Raw genomic sequence first — 17,954 nt, 5'->3', positions numbered from 1 at the left:
ACCTGTACTGAAGCATGGTAAGGTAAGAATGTGGCATCAGGCTTGGGTGGAAGTATTCAGTATACTTTAAAGTTTGTTGAAGGAAAAGTTAATATGGTGAAATTCCATTTGAGCCCTAGAAACCCAGCCAATGCATTGCAGTCACACTGAATACTTTTTTGCTTTTAACTGAACGTTTACTTTTCCCAGTCACCTTTCTCAGTTTTTACTGATGTAAAATGAGTTGAGCTTCTAATACACTGATCCCGGCTCGGAACTGGTGACAGCCTTGTATGGTGCTTGAAAGACATGATCGATTGGAGTAGTTTGGAGAAGAACAAAAACAGTGGTAGAAAATGGAATCAGGAATAAAGATCAAAGCAAGTGAGATCTGTGGATTGCATCGCTTGGAAAAGTCCGTAGGGGAACTTTGATTTTAGTGTAAACTTTACACGAGGAATAGCCAACAGCTGTTTGCTGGTCTGGACAGGACAAAAGGAAATATACTCCAGCCAGACACATAAGTAAGCACCTGTCCACATGTGTTTCTGGTGCCCACAGGCTGCTCTTCCTGTGAGCCTACCAACAACAGGCCAGGTTTCCACGGCTCCGTCACTGGCCAGGGACACTTGCCAATCTTCCTGATCAGCATATCCAGGTTCTGGCCAGAATAGCATCAAATGGGGCCAGACGCTCTTTAGAGAACATTTCGCTTGTGATGGTCTGCATGAGATGTCTAGGCTCCTCTGACAACCAGAATTATGAGCTTGGATTGAGACCAGTTCATCACAGCACCCTAATCCAGGGCCATCTTTTATCTGGGGCTCCAAGCCAGTACAAAGCATTATTGTGCCCAGGTACTTTTTCAACCTAAAAAAACAAAACAACAACAACAAAAACCCTTTTCTTTATTGCCTTGAAAGTAGTTCTTCATTCTCTTTTCAGTGGGATGAAAAGGCAATTATGTTTGTTTAGAGAGATGATTGTTGTGCAAGGTAGTTTTTCAGCACCACAAAAAAAAAAAAAGAAGAAGAAGGTGCTAGGATTCATCACATTTGAAGAATCATTATAATCTGATAGAAAAGCTTCACAACAGGGAAGTATTTTAGGAGTTTGGATATAAGTACAGATATATTTTTCACAAGAAGCAGTTCTAAGCACCTCTGCATAGGATCCATTAATTCTTGGGGCAAAATTTAGGCATTATCCCAGATGTCAGAACACCTGTTTATTTTGTCATTTGTATACCACAACCTCAGCATTCTTTTTTTTTTTTTTTCTGGTGAGGAAGATTGGCCCTGAGCTAACATCTGTTGCCAATCTTCCTCTTTTGCTTAAGGAAGACTGTCACTGAGCTAACACGTGTGCCAGTCCTCCTCTGCTTTGTATGTGCGACGCTGCCACAGCATGAGTTGTTGAGCAGTGTGTAGGTCCACACCTGGGATCTGAACCCACGAACCCCAGGCCACACATACTTAACTACTGCGCCTCCAGGCTGGCTCCAACCTCAGCAGTCTTTGACTAAGGTTTCATGAAGAATATTTACGCATACTCAAATCTTGTCTGTTTTTGTTTTTTACAAACCAATGTATCTTTTATTTGCAGTTTTAAATTTTCATTGTCTTTATTTTTCTTTGTCAATGGTGTGATAAAATGAAGAAATAAAAGAGAACCATGCATGGACCAATGGTGACAGTGTGTCACTAAACAAGGATATTGGATAGGCAATTAGCAGTGTCTGCTCCAACAGAGTATCAACTGATTAATTTTCAATGGGAAATTATCAGAAATCTGGAGTTCTTATGATCAGGGCCAAACTCCATGAGCTGGCCTCCAGTTGGGGTGACTGCCTGGCTGACAGTGCTCCCTTCGCCGTAACTGATTGTCCCAGGGAATGAGATATGGACACAAGCTGGGCCAATCAAATGTGCCCCTCCTGGGATTTAGAGACTGGATTGAGAGGCACAGAATTCACTGGAGCAGAGCTGCGTTCATGGCTGTACCATCTAGAGCAAGGGGTTGTGAATTCCTGGGAGGCCCCCAAGGCTCCCTGGTTCCTACCCTCCTTGAGAATTTCTTGCTCATCTCTCCCAATAACTTTCTGTGAGCCATTCCAGCATTCTTCTTCAGGCACTGGCCTTCACTTCTTTTTTCTGCTTAAACTAGCCAGAATCTGCTGCTAGTCTTTACAGCCAAATACGCGGAGCCAAGTCACACTCTTACCCTCTTTAACAACTTAGAAGCATTGGACCCTGAAGAAACCCTTTCCTTCTGAAAATCTTTTTCTATATGTCTTTGCTGCCTTTGCATTCTTGTGGCTTCCTCTCCTCCAGCATCTTCTTGGTCTCCACTGTTACTCTTTTCTTTCTCCTACCCCTTAACAGCAAGCTTCCTAAAATCTTACTCTTGGGAATCATTTTTTTTTTCAGGTGTACATCATAATATATTTCAAATTCTCTGTAGATTGCATCATGTTCACCACTCAAAGACTAATTACAATCCATGCGTTCTCAAATCTGTTCAGTTTACATGGATGGATCCTATTGCTATTGAAACTCTCAATGAGCATTGTAATTCGGTAGGTAGCTGGTTTGAACTGGCAGCTATTGCTAATAGCAATCTATGTAAGAACCCTGTCCATCAGGGCCTGCAGCCCCTGTGAGAAAGTCACTCCACTTAAAAAATATTACTAATAATGAGACTTCTTCAGAAGCCTTTAAAAGGCAATGCTTCTTCCAGAAGTGCTTGTTCAATATGGATCTCTTTCCTTTGACTTAAAGCAAATCATACTTCTCTTTCTCGATGCCTGACTTAGAGAGCTCTCCTTGCCTCAAATTTACCGTAAGCACTAAGGATACTTCAAACAAATCTTCTAGACATATCTTAGACAAACACAAATTTAGGCTCTTAATTTCCTTGGAGCAGTTAATTAATGATAAATGGTAGTCAATTAATAATTGATGATACTTTTTTCTTTCCAAAGAGATCATGCTCAATTTGACCTGCCCCCTCACAGATTTTCCCAAATAGAGAATATAAAATACAAAGATGAACAGAACCATTCATCAGCGCAAAGTGGGTAAGAAATTTGTAAACATTCTCCCAAGAAATTTAGCACAGAAGCACTTTCCATTTCTTGACTCACTGATATGTTTGCTCCTTTTTTATTAACATGAATTTATGTGACCATTGTTTTATATGAGTAAGACTTGATCCATGAGTTTTATCGTCATTTTGGGGGTAACAGCTTTATTGAGAACTAATTCACATACCATACAGTTCTTCCATTGAAAGTGTGCAATTCAATGGTTTTTATCGTATTCACAGAATCGTGCAACCATCACCACAATCGATTTTAGAACAGTTTTATCACCTGTAAAGAAACCCTGTACCCTCTAGCTATCACCTCTCAAACCTCCCATCCTTCTCAGTTCCACGCAACCACTAATCTGCCTCTATATATTTGCCTATTCTGGACATTTCATATAAATGGAATCATAAGGTTTTATAATGATTTTTACTAATTAACTTTATGCAGGTTAGTATATTTCATATTCTTAAAAAATAATTTTGTTTTTCTGAGCTATACATTTACAATGTCATGTGCCTACAACGTTTGTAGGACTACTCTTACAGCTTGTGTTTAAAACTCTATGAATGAACAAATAGTTAATAATATTTAGAAACACACTTTGACCAGCTGTTGAAACAGGACTTATTTCTAACTTACTGACTCATTACTGATTCAACCACTTCAATATGACTTCAGTTTTCAAAACTATATTTTCTGTTGTTTCTGTTCGTGTATAAAGTTGTTTGGGAATATGGAGACCCATCATGTTTATTACCAGTAACAACAAACCTTCAAGCTTGCAGAGAAAGGCAGTCTGTCTGTCTCACAGGAACACTGGGCTCCAATACTTCTTTACTCCCAGGGAAGCTTTTGGGCAGTATGGAGCACAGCGATTGGTGTCCACTTCAAAGATTCCTTTAAAACAACCTCTAACCCATGTGTCTTGCTTGGACTATTGCTACGGCCTCCTAATCTGTCTCCCCAGCTGCCCACATTGCCTCATCTTAATCTACCCTCCACCACAAGTAGCCTGAGTGATGTATTTAAAACTTGTCACTCCTCTGCTCAAAGCCATCCAATAACTCCCTGTCTCAATAAAAATAAAGTCCAAAGACTTCACCATGACCAGTATGATATTGTTCCCAGTTCCAAAACCTCGTCTCTTACAACCTCTGGCTCACTGGACTCTCCTACTCTGCGCTAACTATTCTGATTTTATTGCTGTTTTTAAACACACCGAGCATGCTCCTGCCTTGGGCCTTAGTGCTAACTGGTCCCTCTGCTTAATATAATTTTTATTAATAATATAATTAATATTCATAGGGCTCATGTTGTTACTTTATTCAAATCTCTAGTCAAAAGTCTCCAAATTCCTGACCACACATAAAAGAGCACCCTACCCTTCCATTCCCTTTCTGCTCCCGTGTGCTATTTTATCTTCTTAACATTTATCACCACCTGACGATTGACTGGTTGATTTTTCTCCCTTTCAATGCCCGAATGTAAGTTCTCTGATAGCAAGAAACTTGTTTGTTCACTGCTGTATACCCCGAGCCTAAGTAGTACCTGGATAATAGTAGGTATTTAATACGTATCTGTTGAATGAATGGATGGATAGATGGATAATTGGACAAATGGGTGAATGATTGAAAGAAAAGAAATACAGATGCTTCAGATAAAATATCTCCAAAAGAGAAGCGTGGAATTTCTATAGACTGTTTTGTTTTTCTGAGTACAGTTCAAAATGACTAACTCTGTCTTTAGGGCTATAAGTTAGCCCTTAGCCCTAGAATTATTTTTGATATTGTATAACATGAGTGGAATGCTAGATGAATTCAATTAGGTAAAAAGAATGCTGATCTGATTTTGACCTGAAGGAGACTTGGAAATATTCAAAAGATAAGGGAGTTTTCTAATCAGACAAGATAACTATAAACTGGTTTTAGAGCTGACATTTTATAGTCACTGGATGAAATATTAGAAGCAATGAGAACGCTTGATGACCAACGTTCTGCAGTAGGGTCCTGCATAGATATCTTTCATCTCTTCTTCCCTTAGTGCATGTTTTACTAGAAAAATTGCAAGTTGATAACCATTATTTACTTTATCAAAACTGTACTTTTGTGTATTTTAATATATATAACTGAACTGATATATATATAAGTTCATATATATTATATATAGTATATATATAATACATAAAATGAATTTATGATTTATAGCTGCATCATATTTTCAGATACATTTTTTCTCCTATCAAATCAGTATTTGGAGGTTTTAAATAATTCTAAACAATGCCAGGGAATATGTATTTATTGCCTGATCACAAAAAATAATTGCTCCTATGTTTATTCTTATACGGAGAGTTGCAGCTTAAAAAAAGCTATAAGCAACATCGCTTCTGAAAATTTAGTAAAATATGTGAATTATACACTTTATGTATTACCAAGCTAAAATTTGGATATTTTATAAGTAACTCTGTGCTATAAGGACTTTGAAACATCTGGATAATCTAAGAGTTTTAGAGTGAAAATACAGCATAACTGCTTTAACTACAAAAAGTTCAATTCCATTTTAGAAAATCTAAAACATAAAATTTAACTTTAAATAAAAACAAGAAAAAAGGGACATTACGTCTCCCAGTCAACTAGCTGAGCCCCAAGACAAAAGAGCAGAGAACCCTAGAGGAAGGGTCTATCAGGGCAAAACCCAGGAAAAGGAGCCAGGTCAGGAAAGGAGCTGAGGTCAAAGGAGACCACAGAGCCAAAAGCAGAGAGGAAACATATCTTCAAACCAGGAGTCAGGAGCTATGATGGACAAAGTTTTCCGGAAGTGCCAAGAAGACAAAAGTTCAGAGATGAGTTGTCCGAGTGATTTAGAAGGACATTGTCTCCTTTTGATGCTGCAGGACCAGGCCGTGATGAGTGGCCCAGCAGTGGGAGGAAAGCTGGGACCCGGGCCTTGTGTAACATTTACTTGCACACTTACTTTATCTGCCCTACCAGGCAATTGGCATTCCGAGAAGAGAGACTGGGGCTGGCAAAGGGCTTTGAACATACAGCAGGCACTCAACACACTTTGTTGCATAATAAGTATAAATTATCCTTCTCTACCTCCTACCCAGTGAATCCCTGATAAATATGCATGGGTAACCTTCAAGGTGTATTTTCACTTTAAAATAAAATACATTTCTTAAATATTTCTCTTACAGAATCACTTTGAACTGAAAGCAAACAAAGTTTCCATTGAAGAATATTTTGAGAAAGTTGTAAGCATCACAAAGCAGTGGTTTTTAAAATGGAAGGGCCTTCCCAACCGTACCGTAGTATGTCCATCCCTACCACAATGTTATAATTGCTGCCATTTGTCTGGCTGTAGAATAATGAGGTATGGCTGGGTCTCGGGCTGGCTGGAGATCTCCCAGGGCAAGAACAAAATGATATGCACTGTACGGTGGGCCGAACAGATGGAGAAGGCCTCCTCTCCGATGGATGGCTCCCTGTTCAGACTGCCTCAGGGGCCACTGGCTCCGGGTGATTTGGCTCAGGCTATTAAGAAAAACAAGTTTTATTCAGCCAGTCTTTCATGGATAAGGATTTTATTGTGCAATCCACTGAGCATTTGAATTAAAAATAAAATGCAATTTAGACTTTGCTTAATCTTTTAGATTTTTTTATTTTAATTTTACATTAAAAATGATAAATCAGCTATGGTACATAGCGATGTATATTCCTGACTTGAAAAATAATTCATTGAAATACTGGGTTGTAGCTTGTTCCTTGTTTAGCAGTAGATGGTTCACTGAATCTAAGTTTATTGAAAATAACATGGCTATGCTTTGCCATTATCAGAAGTTCTAGTCAATGTGGTTTATGAAAAAAAATCCTAAAATTACCCAGATGTTACCTCTCAATCATAGAACCAAAAAGTTTTGTGTTGATCATACCAAGGTTTCTCCTTCATACTCATTCGTTTGTGGAAGAGAAGTCTTAAAAAAGCTTTATCACTTACAGGTGATGAAGATTTTTACAGTACCCTTTTCTTTGCCTTTATTAGAGAAAGTTTGAAGGTAATTTTGTTTATTTGTATGTTTTTAATGGCAGATCTTCTTCTAAATTTTTTTAACGTTTATACTTATTGCTCATCTCTGAGGTCCAGCATAGAAAAGTGGTTAAGAGCAAAGATATTAAAGCTCCATACACTGGGTTAAAGCAGATCTCTAATGCTTATATGTATCAGTTTTTCCCATTTATAAAGTGGGTAAAATAATATAAACTGTGAGGGGTAAGTAAATTTACACATGCAAAGTTTTTAGAACAATACTTAAACATAGTAGGTCTATTGTAAGAATTAGCTGTCCTTATTTTGTTCTAAGTCCCAGAGGTCCCGAAATGTGCAAATTACTCCTTCTGCTTTAGCTGTGTATTTCTCTGATAGCATGTGGACAGCCTCTCTCCAGCATTTGGAATTATTAGGACTTATTCTCAGTGTCTTAACATCATAGCAGTCTTATAGATAAATAAAGACAAGTCGTTTTATTTTTGTGAAGCTTTGGTTGGAACACTGTGACTACACGTGTGCTGGACCCTAACGCAGATTGCCTTACAACGATGTGAAAGCTTCAGCCCACAGGCTAAAAGGCACCTCGGCACAATGTCCTCTAGCTAGAAGAGCAAGCATCAAGAGCTGGCGTTGCCATCCGAGCCTTCAGCTGTGAAGATACAAGCGGGCCTTCCAGCCTCCCGGAGCGTTATCCTATAAACATTTATGCTGGGGCCGTCCCCCCCGCCCCTTGAGTATAGTTCTCTGTCTCCCTTCGCCCTTTCAACAAGTGTCTGTGTGTCTCTGAATCACTGGTACATGTGAGGAGTTTGTGCACGTGTGCGTGTTGTCAGTCTCTCTTTGTGTTCTCACATACGACTGTGTGGTTCCTTTCGAGCACCTCTCTCATTATTGCTTGTCCTACTGTCTTTTCTGGCCATCCTTTTTGTGTGGCTCATACCATATCTCAAACCCTAAATGTAAAATATCTCCTTTTACTCTCTTCCTGTCATCTCAGTCTATCACTCAAAATTCTAGAATGTTGGATTTAGAATGGAGTATTGACTTATTTTATAGTCAAAACAATTCCTTAATGTAGAACCAAAATTTATATTTTATCACGTACTGAATTTACTGAATACAGCTCATTTAGTCAGCAATCCTTTACCTACTATATGCTAGGAACGGGAAATAGAGTTTGTTTTTATTATTCTCATTTTTAAAAGGTGCGTGAAATACTATACATTCCTATTAACTAAAACATAGCTAGTACTTTAAATATCCTCTCACCTATTGATTTATTGCCTTGGTTAACTCTTCATAGAAAAAGGATTTCCTCTCTTTCTCTAAACACAAAATAAATTATTGGTGAAAGAAAATGTAAAATCATGCAAATCCATGATAGGACTGAACTTAGCTGATTAACCTTAACATTAAAGGGTTTTCTTCTTCACAACAAAGGAAGAATGGACAGTCCATCCCATTGGCACGATTATCGACTCAAAGTGTTTGTGCACGCTGGCTCACAGGGTTCGTCTCCTCCTACACGGGCAAAGCAGATTGCAGTCTGGGCTGTGCAAGGGGCTTTTGTGTCTGTAAGGAGACAATCTCTGGGTTTGGGCTTAAATAAATACCCAACTACTTGCATGTGCCTCTCTGCCTTTGAAGTCTCAAAGCTTGGTGTACAGCTGCAGACATTTTTAGGTGAGCTGACAAAGGAAACACCAGTCAGTCAGGCAATGAACTAGAGGCCTAAATGAGGGGCGAAAGCAGCGCAAACTGAAGAAGAGATGGAGACTTCAACGCGGCTGCTGCGTGGGCCGCCCCCCCCCCCCCGCCTGCACTTCTTTGATATGTGATTTTGGCAATCACATTGTCACACCGTTATGAGGAAGCAATTAAGCCCATAATAGGTTAAGAGGTGATGTTTTGTTTTTTTTTTTTAATCTCCCACAACCGTTGATTTGTTAGCTTTTGAAAACACATAGGAATTTTTCAATTACACCCTGCAAAATACCTTTTTCATTCTGGGTGTTTGAAAAGCAAATGTATCTTGGATCCAATGCTTTTGTGTTTACGAATCTGGATATGATTTAGTAAGCTTTAAAGAGATAGCAAACGCATGGTAAGGAAATCAGATTTACATAATTTTCTGCTTGCTTACAGAACACAGCAGTTGAGATTATCTTTTACATTTGGGAAGACTGTTTTAATATGATAAGATGAAATGCCACCTACAGTACACTTGATCTTGCTAGTTTGACTTCTTAAAATAAATTATGGGCTGATTTGTCATAGTGACTTTTTACATAAATTGTTGTTATAATCTAAAGAAGCAATTCTAAAGGAGGCTGCCTTTTCACCTCGTCTACATAAAAAGATTTAGGTTATTTCTACGCTATTCTTTCCTCTGTGCCATTTATTTGCTGTAACTTTACATGGCAGGAGCAACAAAAATCTATGCTTTGTTCATTCCATCCATTCTTCTATTCATGCATGATAAGTAGCAAATAGCAGCTTACATGGAGATATGGCACAAGTAAGAAAGTATGTTGGTTTTACTTTTTGTATATAAGAAAGTGTTTTTTAGGGGAGTGTGTGTGTGCCTTTTTCCCAATTGGAAACACAATGAGATTGCAACTTTGGGGAAATAAGATGAGACCAGGGCTTTACTCTTTATCTTCTACACATTTGATTTATTCACTTATTCATTCATTCATTTCTTTAGGCATTCTTGCCGCTTCAATAGCTGCTGTAAATAATGAGCATTATAGTTCAAACATCTTTTAGCTGTAGGAGTGTGATTGCTGGAAAAAGAAGAGTTGGTGCTAAACGGAAGGCTCTAGAGGCCGACCCTCTTCTGCAATCTTGAGCCTCTGGGGAATGTGTGATGTTTTTTTGTCCTGATTTTTGCTTTATGTTTTGTGAGTGTTGTGCTTGATTAAGCTTTCTGTCACTGTCTCTAAATTGCGTTTGTCCAAGTTTGCCATGGTGCCTATGTTCTGTGTCATCTGTGTTCATTATTTGACCACAAAGGAGTTAAGAAAATTAGCGTAGTTATATGCTTACTAGGATTGGTTATTCATTGATAAATGTTCAGATTTAGCTATTTTACATTTAAAAAGTGTGGGGGCAGTCCTCACAGGGCTTCTGGTCAAGCTTTCTTGCTGTATTCTGGAGAGAGATTACATATACGTAGGTATTATCTCATTCGGGCTCAGCGTGGAATTGGAGTAATCTTGGATTTATAAGTGGCTCATGATTATTTCCTTTCAACTCAATGGAACAATAGCACTGACCCCCTGGAGTCTCTGATTGGAACCTTTGTTTTTATTGTTTGCAAAGGTGAGGAAAGATTTGTAAAAAGCACGGAGAACAGACACAGCATAGGATTTTAGAATGCCATCTAAACAAAAACTTGAATTAAAGATCGACAAGTGGGTTCAAAGGGAGATTTATTTGAAGTTATAAGAGAAAGTCTGTCTTGTCAATCCTCTCTGTGCTTTATGCCCCCTGCTCCAAGAAGAGTTCAAAACAATCCAGCCCACTGTGAAACACCCTTCTGGGAACTAAGAGCACTTGTATGTGCTGCTCATTGATGCTCAATCATTTCACCTTGACATGTCTTTTGGTTTTCCATTTCTAACTCTTGTCTCTTTAACCCTTCCATTTCTTTCAACTGTTTAGGTGATGTGTCCCACTATGAAAGGCTCGTCTATTGTGTTTGTTTTCTATTGCTAGGAAACAATTACAGTGAACGTAGTGATTTAAAGCAACATGAATGTATTGGATCACACTTCTTTGCATCTGAAGTGCAGTATGGCTCAACTGGGTTCTCTATGTAGGATCTCATAAGGCTGAAATCAAGGTGTCTATAGGCTCTAGGGAAGAATTACTTTTGGGTTCCTTCAGGTTGTTGTCAGTCCCCTGTGGTTGTAGGACTGAGGGCCTCGTTTCCTTGCTAGCCATCAGACAGAGGCCACCCTCTGCTTCTAAAGATCACTTACATTTCTTAACATCGTTCCCTCCCCTCTTTCCTCAAGCCAGCAATAGCAAGTCAAGTCCTCCTCTGGCTTTTAGTGTCTGACTTCCTCTTCTGCCACCAGTGGAGAAAACAGCCTCTTTTTAAAGGGGCTCATGAGACCAGGTTAGGCCCAGACAGATGATCTCCAAATTTATGGTCAACTGACTCGGAACTTTAGATATCTCTGCAAAATCCTTTCACAGCGGTACCTAGATTAGTGTTCGATTGATGAATCAGGGGATGGGAATCTTGGGTGACATCCAGGAAATTCTGTGTGGAGTAGATACTAAATAAATATTTCTTAACTGAATCCACAAATGCATGAACGAATGAAGGAATGATAAAAGAGACATTTTTAGAAGTCAGATATCTCACCACACTGATTACTAATAGATAAAACTGAGCCTCCAGGTGAATAGAAATTTATTTTACCTGCATAAGTCAGTTTTTGGTCATTACACTTCATATTATGGCCATGATTGAGTTGATTGATCACCTGAAAATAATCCATTCTTCATTTAACAGATGACAACAAATTTAAAAGGGACCTTCTTTTTTCTTTAAAGATCCAATTATCAGCACCTGAGAATTATGCCCCGGAACCAAATTGCTTTTATAAACTGATTTAGACCTTATAAGGGACAGTCACAAACATCTCCTTTAACACTCACAATAACCCATGGGTACTAATAACCCCATCCTACAGATAGAAAATTGAGGCTTATAGTACTTCACTATTTTATTGAAGGTCTTAATTCTTTATACTAAAAGTTTTCCAATTTTTAGTTAAAAGCAATTAACTTTGCAAATAAAGGGGGGTGGTTATAATGTTGTAAGCAAAGAATTAAATGAAAGAAGAAGTTTTTTAAAAAAACAAGACTCTGGGCAGTCCTTTACATGCTTTGCCCAAATTTTTGATAATTATAATTTGATTGCTATTCTACTCTGTATTTAACACTGGAAATACATCTCTCAGGAACTAAAATAGTAAGTTATCCTTGTCAAGTCGAAGAATCTAGTTTTTGCAGTATTGTGTCTAACCAGCTGGAAAAGGGCCTCTGATCTCTACCTACCAGTGAAGAGATGAAAAGGTAATATCTTCAAATGAACAACAAGCAATTAAATATGTCTCTAATTGGCACGTAAGAAATGGTGACATTCAATTCTTTCTTCCAGGATTTTGTCCTTTTCCCTTACTTTAAAATAGCTTTTTGAATCTATCCTTTTCATGATTCAGTGATCTGGAGATCAAGCCATATTTACTGACTCAAGATTTCATTCCTATAACTTAAAAACAAACCCAAATGCAACTGAATGATGTAAAATGCATTTTAGATGGATATTCCAAGGGTAATTGCAATTAACTAGATTCATGTAATTTAGTAAACATACCTAAGAATAGAAAAGGACTCAAAATGTCCAGTATGAAGAGATGTATTTGCAGAGCTCCAAAGTGAGTCATTTGTGTTTCTGCTGATGCTTTCAATCGTGGGGTCTCCCTAGACCACTTCTTCCCCAACATTGTTGAAGTTTCAGTATCTTTCCCGGCACTCACTTGGCTTCTTCTCAGCCACTCCCTTTCACTTACAAATCCTTTTCATAATATGTCCACATCAGATTTCATTTCATTGAAAGTAAACAAGAAAATAAGGCTTTCCATAGTTTATTTTCCTGTAACTGCTAAGCCCAGATTTAGCCTGAGTTGGTTTTCATAGTCCTATAAGTGATTTTGAGCTTGACCTAGGACCCTACCATTAGCGCTGGACTGTGAGATTTCACAGGAAGTGTCCCCTTGTTCCTTATGAAATAAAATGGCATTATGGCTATCTTAAACAAGAAAAACACTCACACAAAAACCGTTATGACAAATTGAGGAATATTGAACTACTCAATTTGTGCATTTCATTGAACATTCTGAACCATACAAATTTGAACGAAGCTTTTAATACACAAATAAGCCAGTTCTATAACAATAGACACTTGCCATTGTATATCAGACATTATGCACAGTGCAGCCAGCTGCATCAAAGAGATGGGGGAATTGGGATTTGTTTTCAATGTTAAATTGAAATCCAAAAAAATTATTATTGTTGCTCTGTAATAAAAAGGAATGCTGCTTAATGAAAAACTCTATTTGCATTATTGGTGAGTTTCTTGTTTCTAATTCAGACATGTGGATAAAGCTTCTCTATTACTCTTTATAAGCTGGTAGCTGCCGTAATGCTTAAACTTAGCAGAGAATCATCCTGTTCAATGTGAAGAATATCAAAAGAAGAGTTTAAATAGGATAGACGAGAAATCGTTTAATATGGGAGGAGATTCTGGTAAGATCAGTAAGAACATGCACAGTGTTTATTGCATCCTTTTTATATCCCTTCATCTTCAGGAGAAAAAAACCATGTAACAATGAGACAATAACATATAATATCTTTTAGTTTTTTGGTGAAGGGAGAAAATAATCTTTTCTAATTTTAAGATTAAAAAAGTACACCAAAGTACAATTATGTAGCCGAAACTTTTTTATAATAAGACATGTTTCTAAGACTACATGAGAAAGGAAATGACCTTATGGCCGCTTTCTTTAAATCTTGCACATAAACTTACAGGGAATTTTAGAAATTCTTTTTGTCTGTTAGAGTTATGCTAAATTTCCTTATTAATCATGATTATAATTAAATTTAGGGTGGAATGGAAAATGTACTATTAGAACACATGTATGTAAATGTGGCTCTCTGATTTCATCAGCAATTACTCTTAGATATTGGTGTAGTAGGAAAGTAGAGAAAGGTTGCTGCAACAAAACCAAATTGACACATTTATTGTTTATAAACTAGGATTTGCTGTCTAGGAATCTATGGCTCCCTTAATCCCTTTTCCATTTTTCAAGTTTTCAAGTCCTGACCTCAAGCATGAATAATAAACTGAAGTGGGTCCTTCACTTGGAAAAAAAACAACTGCATTTTATACAGAGATGTTCTGAGTGCTAGTTTTCTGATTTCCTGTGTACCTTTGAGAAACTGATAAATCAACACATAGTCTAGACATATATGCAGAATTTTATAGATATCTATTCTTTTGATTCTAAGCAACATTCTCATTTATACAAATAAATTAACCACTCATAACAGATTTCTAATATGAAAATTATTTAGATATTACTAATATTTGATCAAGAATTATTATGTGTTTCATATGCTTGATGCATTAAAAAAGTCCAAGTTGAACACATTACGAGAGATGCAAATAAAGCATACGTTGACTGTAGATCTTGGAAATTATTTCAAAAATTTGGTATTTCAAAAAATAATTGTGTCAATTCTAGCGTGTACATAGAACAAATTCATTTTGTATTTTATTGGTTGAGATGACTAATTAAAGTGGTGCGTAACTGTTGGATAATTTACTAGACTGTGAAATTATTTTGATCATATTACATTTAGAAACATTTTAAGATTGTATTTGCTACATTCAATATTAATAACCAGTGAAGAATAAAAAAACCTGGAACAAGATGGTAAATAAATTAATGTGGGCTGTGCAGTGTGCTGGAAAGAACTCGAAACTTCAAGTCGAGAGGCTTGCGCGAATTTTCTGTGAACCTCTTCCTTCTCTAGGCATCAGTCCCTTCGGGCTTTAAAATGGTGTATGTAACCCTGAAAAGTCTTTCCCTAACTGAGTTTCTGATTTGATGATACTTTGACAAAGGGGAAATACAGTCTCGCAAAGTTTCTTTTGACCCTGAGCTACAAGTTCCTTACAGGCAAGGATTACGTCTTGTCCATCTCTGTGTATTCAGCCCTGAGCACAACGCCCAACACAGAGTGTGTGCTTGGTGAGCGTTTGTTAAATAAATAATGTGATTACTGTGATAAAAATCAGTTACTCCTAAGCTATTCATTTGACTTACCTAAATCTGAGGTTATTTTCCGGTTTGAGATTTTAATATATCTATATTTAAGTTAAGGATCATTGAAAATACTGCTAAAGTAGAGGCATCTCTTAATGAACTAACGCTTTGTCTCATGAAATGACAAGGCTTCTCCTAGTGTTTTGTGATCAAAGGAACTGTGGATATAAACTTATCAACCGAAAACCTGAGAAACTTACCAATGCAGTCCCAGGAAGCCTTTGTTACTGCCAAAAACTCTTTCAAAGAGTAATGTAAGTGGCCAAATTTGCAATATATATAAAAACAAGGCAGAGTAATGTGTTCCAATGTAATAGTTTAAAAAATTCCCACCCTTCTTTTTAAAATATTTTGACTAGAGTCCAGAGAAATTATGAGCAGTATATCATCATTATTTTTCAGGAAGAAAATTACTAAACATCCTTAAAAATCATTATGAATCCAGATTGTAGAATGTGTTCAGTGCTAGAATCACTATGCAAATGTATTCATCATTTTTCTTTTCATCCTTTGCTGGACCATCCTTTGGGCTAGAATTCTCTAACATCTGATTTTTGCACCCATGTCCTGAAAGTCCTTTTATAGCTGTTGCATTTCCCATTTTCCCATTTTACAAGTTGGATCACCTTAGGAAGAGAATGTAAGGCAGGCTGGAGCCTTGAGAAAAGAGCATTTCAAGGTTGTAGGGAGAGAAGCATTTTATAGTTGGAGTCATAATAAAAATATAAGAACCATGAGTGCTTTTAAATATTTAAGAAATACAACAGGAGACAGAGCTTTCATTAGGCAATGTTGCTGGTGTAGCAGAAACCAAAATGATGACAGGGTAAAACAGTGGGTGATATTCCTGGGATAATATCTATGAGGAAACAAATATATCAGGTTTAATTAAGTTTTTAAGACCCCTTTTTCATTATTGAGGGTATGTGCCTGCTAGCAATATAGTTACTGCAGACCTCATAAAAGTGATGCAACTGAATTATCATGAGCCAAGAAAAGTAGAGGCAGAAAGATAATTGTTGACTTTCAATAGATTTATTTATCCAAAATTAATTTATTGCACACCTACTATGTGCAAAGCACTATGCACTGTGGAGGGATATGAAGTTGACTAGACACAGCATTTATAACCTGTTGTTCATCTCTTCTTCATACAAGAATGTCTTCTTTGTCTGGGTCCTCCTAAAATGAGCAGCTCCCTTGTAGGTGATTATCTTGGGAAGGAATTTCAAGGAACACTGGTGGGAGATTGGAACAAGTTAAGCAGAGAAGGAGGGAAAGCCAGTCCAAGAATGTGTTTTTGAGCTGGTCCCTGCTGTGGGTCAGTGGGCTCCATCCTACTGGGGACACTCTGAGGAGCCATGTGGACTGTATCTCAGAATTGTTTACCCTGCACACAGCTGGTTGTCATAGCAGCAGCTAAAGTGAAAAAGTAATGAGGGGATGTAAGGTGAGATACAAAAAGTATGTGAAACAAATAAATTTTGCAAATTCATCTCATGTGGAGATAAAGAGAGCAGGTACTTATTAAACCTTTATTATATGAAGTCACTGTGCTGGCCACTGAGAAAGAGAAAAAGACGAGTCAAGAAAGATGAAAACACCAAGGTCTCTGCCCTGTAGGACCTCACTGGAGGTAAGCCAGTGAGCAAGGCCCTAAGGGAGGAGTTAGAATTGCCCTGGGGCCTCAAGGGAGGGAGCAAGTGATGGATAAAGGGCCAAGTAAGTTATCATAGAGGTAACCCTTGTCCTAGGTCCTCAAGGAGGAGTAAAAGTGTGTCATATGGAGGCTGGAAATTTGGGAGGAAGTGGGAGAAGGTGATTCCAGGTAGAAGAAACATGGATTGCAAGGGTGGGGGGAGGACTAGGGAGGGAGGAGGTTAAAGGGTATGGTTTGTGCAGAGCATTGTGATCTACTTAGAGGAATTTCATGTGAAGGCTGCATCCCAGCACACAAAACAGTATATAGAGTTTGTACGTGCTCTGTAAGTATTTGTAGGTACTCAAGCACTATTTGTTTAATGAATGAATTTTCTGATCTGCATTTTTAGAGCTGTGCTTTACAAGGAACCTATTGTTGACATGGTTGTTACTGTTTCAAATTTACAGCATTTTGAGGTACACAAGATCTCATTCAACAACTAGATATTTCTTCTTGGACCAAGGTAGGGGCTTATATTGGTCCTTCTTGTGTAAACACACTAATCATCTTAAAAGCTACCAATTAAGGAACACTTAAATGAGCCCTGGGCTAAGCACCTTACTTAGTCAGCTCATTTACTTATCACAACACTATGAGGAAGATACTTTTATCCCTTTTGTTCAGGTGAGAAAACTGAGGCATACAGGTGCTAAGCTAGGACATGGCGTGCTTGCTTGTTACAAATACGATCTTCACCATAACTAGCATATTCAAATAGAAGTCACAGGCAAGAGCGATTCTTGAACAGTTCTCTTGGAGTGTGTGCGTGTGTGCGTGTGTGTGTGTGGCTCTGTATGTTTATGGTATGATGTCTTCAGAGACATTTAAGAATACAAGATTCTTCTTTTCAACAAAATAGAACCACTCTTCCTCTACCATAGGAGTCAATGTTTCCAAATCCTAGATTCCTGATTGATATTACCTTCCTTCCAGTGCTCCTTTCTTTCTCTTGAGCTTTATAGTGAAACCTCATTAAACTGCAGAAATTAAAACAATTTATCTATAGTTCTCTGAAATAAATATTTTGACAGTGCCAATCACTTGATCAAATGCAGTGAGTGATGCAAAAGGAAATTAAATATGATCCTTGTTTTCAAGAGACTTCAACTCTATTGAAGGAAACGAACATGAGGGTGAGGAAGTATAGGTGAAAACAAATGGCTCTGGGAGAAAAGAGGAAGGAGAGTAAGTGCAACTAGAGCTCGGGTGTAATTCCGGGAGGCTACCC

The 17,954-nt window shown here is 37.7% G+C and overlaps 1 protein-coding gene across 2 annotated transcripts in view; it reads left to right on the top strand.

The window, feature by feature from the left end:
• NEGR1 (neuronal growth regulator 1) overlaps positions 1-17,954 on the top strand; it is an 824,026-nt gene that overhangs the window by 791,617 nt on the left and 14,455 nt on the right. The gene's annotated exons all lie outside the window — the stretch shown is intronic.

The sequence above is a fragment of the Equus asinus genome, chromosome 16 (genome assembly GCF_041296235.1).
Source record: "Equus asinus isolate D_3611 breed Donkey chromosome 16, EquAss-T2T_v2, whole genome shotgun sequence".
NCBI lineage: Eukaryota > Metazoa > Chordata > Mammalia > Perissodactyla > Equidae > Equus > Equus asinus.
The sequence above is the reverse complement of the archived record's forward strand: the minus strand, read 5'-3'. Positions and strand labels throughout refer to the sequence as shown.